The sequence below is a fragment of the Condylostylus longicornis genome, unplaced genomic scaffold (genome assembly GCF_029603195.1).
Source record: "Condylostylus longicornis isolate FDR11 unplaced genomic scaffold, ASM2960319v2 ptg000062l, whole genome shotgun sequence".
Taxonomy (NCBI): Eukaryota; Metazoa; Arthropoda; class Insecta; order Diptera; family Dolichopodidae; genus Condylostylus; species Condylostylus longicornis.
This window is the reverse complement of record NW_026578030.1, coordinates 766,150-770,077: the sequence shown is the minus strand read 5'-3', so window position 1 is coordinate 770,077 and position 3,928 is coordinate 766,150. Positions and strand designations below refer to the sequence as shown.

General features: G+C 25.8%; 1 non-coding gene across 1 annotated transcript; it reads left to right on the top strand.

Annotated features, from left to right (window-relative positions):
- The first annotated feature begins 3,493 nt into the window (after nucleotides 1–3,493).
- On the top strand, nucleotides 3,494–3,566 carry Trnav-cac (transfer RNA valine (anticodon CAC)). Its single transcript has one exon. It is a non-coding gene; the product is annotated as a tRNA-Val (tRNA).
- Nucleotides 3,567–3,928: the final 362 nt, after the last annotated feature.

The following is a 3,928-nucleotide window of genomic DNA, read 5'->3' as shown; positions in this document are numbered from 1 at the left end:
ATTTTTAATAATTCGAAATTCTTAGCTTTAATAGCAGATTGAATAACGTTTAAAGAAATTTTACAAAGCAAGCTTAGAAAGACTTACACTGTAAGTAAACATAATTATTTCTGTATAACAAAAAGTCACAAAGCTTTGAAATTTTTTGAAAATTATTTCAGTTCAGTTTCATATTTACTTTAGACAGTAAGTTTTAAATAAACTTGTAGTACATAATAATCTTCATGTTTATTAAAAATTTTCTAGTCGGGAAATATTATATCGAAATAACAAATATGTATATCTGGAAAATAATACGTAAGCAGCCGATTAATATGCAAATTCGAATAAGAAATTGAGTTTGAAATTGGATATACTCTAAGAAATCCCGCAAGAAACATCACCATAAGTGGGTTGTAGTGTAATCCATAGTGATCAAAACTTTCGGATGCCTTGAAAATATTTGTTTTAAATCAAATCCGTAAGGTAAAACTAAGAAAAATCGGACATCAAGCAATTTTCCAAAAACTGAACAAGGTTAAAGTATTAAGTGAAAATTCTATTACCTTAAATTAAGTAAGGAGAAAAGAAAAATAAACATATTGTGATTTTATTTATCGGGTATAAAAAGTTAATCTCAAATATTAATTAACAGGAATCGATAAATTTCTATTATTCAAGTCACATTAAAGTACCAAAAAATGCTTAATAAGTATTCAAATTTAAAGACTTTCTATTTCAATTTTTATTGATTTTTTCTTTCCAAAACAAATGTTTTTCGTTTAAAGGTGAAAAAACTTGAAATTTTCTTGTTTTTTATATTATGTAAAAGAATTACCAAAGATATTTGAACGAAAATTCTTCAGACAAAAAAAATTTATTTTAATTGTAATTCCAATATTCATTCAAAACTGTTTTTCATTCCATCAACGTATTAAATTGATAATCTGAAGTCTTCGTAATCATCTTTTATCTTTTTGAATTGAAAACTTTGTTTTTAAATAAAAAAAATTTTTTGTTTGTAATCAGATTGTTCAGGGATTCTTTAAAGAAAAGCAGGGCATTTATCTTCAATCATATATTATGTTAGACATTGCTTCTTCTAGACATTGCTTATAATGAATAACATAATTTTAGTACTTGTGTAACTTTTTGTATTTGTAGCACACACTAATTTTCATGTCAGATTACAAGTTTCTTTGGTTTAAACTTTTAATGGGTTATTATAAAATTTTTCTCAAGATAAAAAATATTAAAATTTCTATTTAATATTTTATTTCATTTTGAATGAATTTACAAAATAAGAGTAATCCCGATTAAAAAAATTATTTCTATTATTTAGGATGGTTTTTATTTTAAACAAATAAAAATAAATAAATATGAAAGTCAGTCACTTAATCAAATTTTCGTGACAATTTTGAAAATTCTAAAACAAATGAAATAAAATAAAGTTATATAAACAATAAAAACAAAAAAAAAAGTTGAAGAAGTTTTTGAAAAAGAAAAAAAAAGACAAAAATAAATGGCAACGACAACCGTTCTGCAAGGACCTAAAATATAATCTCAAAATGTAAAAAAAAAGTAGAAAAGCGAAGAATAAAAAAATCAAACGGATCTTTTAGTTTTTTCATTATCATTGTCCTTCTCTGATATGTTTATGTACGAATTTCGTCTGTCTATAAGGGAATTTTTGTAATATTGCAAAAGGCTATTGAAAGTAACTTCAAATATATAGGAGAATACATAGGAAAGAAAATTATAACAAAAGAAGAAGAAGAGGAAGAAGAAAAAAATAAGTCATGAAAGAATTAAAGCGGAATTTCAAAAAGATTTAAATTTTTTGTTTCTTTTTTTGTTCTTTTTGTATTTATATGGCAAATATATGTCTTAGGTGTTTGTATCTTTGTAAAAAGTGCTATTAGAAAATGTTTGTTTATAAGCTTTTAATGGATTTAAGATACAATATTCTATGTACAAGAAACTTTTATTTTTAACTCTATTTCCGTTGTATTGTCTTTATTGACTATTAAGTACACAATTTTATGAAAATCTCTTATGGCATTCTAAAGATATATGATGTTAAAATTTTCACATAACTGTATACTGACAGCTGAAATATCGTATTTAGCATATGAGAGAAGATGTAGCATAATTGTTTTGCTAGGATAAACTTATATAGGCATCATAGGTTTAAATACAGCCCTATTTATAGTTACTGTGTACTGAAATATGTATACGTACTTACATTTGTGTAATTTTATTGATTTGTTAGTGAATATATGTTAGATTGAAAACGTTTGAAATTTCTAATACAATTTTAGGAGATGTGGAAAATTTTAAGTTTTTTTTTTTTTTTTATATTTAAATTGTTTTAAAGCTTGCCGGATTAATGTATCTTATAATTTAGGCGACATATTTAAAAGTATTGTCACAATCTTGCTCTAGTTGTACAACTATTCCATTGTCAGGCACCACATGAGCACTTCATAAATATGAATTGCGTCGCACAAGCGCTGTGTAAAGCCACTTAACAACGCTAGGTTTAAATTTCCATTGATTCCCAACCATTTTTTAGATAGTGCAGTCAGCAGTACAGGCCTTTCTCACTCTCTCCTTCTTATTAGTTAACTAGTTAAACTTTGATTTCAGAACAATACACCAACATACTTTACGGCCGGATTCAGGGTGACTCGGTACAGCTTATATAGTTCGCCTACAGGCTTTCCACGCTCTTACCTTCGCGTTAGTCAGCTAGTTAAGTTTTGAGTTCAGAACAATACACAACATACTTTACGACCGGACTCATAGTAGCTCTTTGCAGCTTACATATGTGGTGTGGACACTTTGCTTTTGTCTCTAATTTTAATATTAAATTTTTAAATTACTCTATCATTACATATTTGAAATTTATGCTTATAAAATTGAAGTAACTCCAAAAATAAATTCAAATGTTATAAAACTTTATAATAAAGATGTTGTCCAGTTTAAAAGTTTTAGACGTAATGTGCTTTTACATTTCATATTTATCTTCTTTATCTACAATTTTTCTTTAGTGTTTTGATTTCTAGTCTTACCTCTAAATCAATTGTCTTAGATTCTATGCTTGTCTCGCTCCGTGATTATTGCATTTAAAGCTTCCCACATTTCATATCTTATATCAAAGATTTTATAATACCTTTCTATATCTTATAATTAATTTTAATCTTATAATACCTTTTTAGAATACAAATTACTGTGATAAAATTTATCAAAGTATTTTCTAAAAAACTAATCAACCAATAATTTTCTAACAGAGTAACGTATAAAAATTTGTTGAATAAATAATATGTCATTTCTCAATGTCAAAAAGTGCCGAGACAATTTCATAATACCTTTCAGATACAATTCGTATGAGTATTAACAAAATGAAAATTCTCTCAATATTTTCTATTTTACTTTTCATATACACAAGGATATTATTGATTTTTCACAAAACCTTATATTCAAATGGAAAATTTGTATGGCAGTGGATTAAGTTTCCGTAGTGTAGTGGTTATCACGTGTGCTTCACACGCACAGGGTCCCTGGTTCGAATCCGGGCGGAAACATACTTTTACAAAAAGTAAATTTTAAATAAAAAAAATTAATAAATTAACATTTTTTAAATTATTTAATTTTTAAAAGAAATTTAATTCGAATAGAAAAAGTTTAGAAAGAATATTGAATACTCAACACATTCTGTGGCTATTAATTGCAATTTATTGTTATGTTGTAGTTATAAAAATTACAAGATGTGCATGCAATTGTTTTTTGTGGATATTCATATATATATATATATATATATATTACGTCACAAAGGTGTATAAAAATGAAAAACACAAAGAGAATTTTTCAATAGTTTTTCAAGAGCATAAAGGAAATTAGCAAATTGGGTGAGGGATTCAAGGGGGGTTTCATTATTAGATGAAGA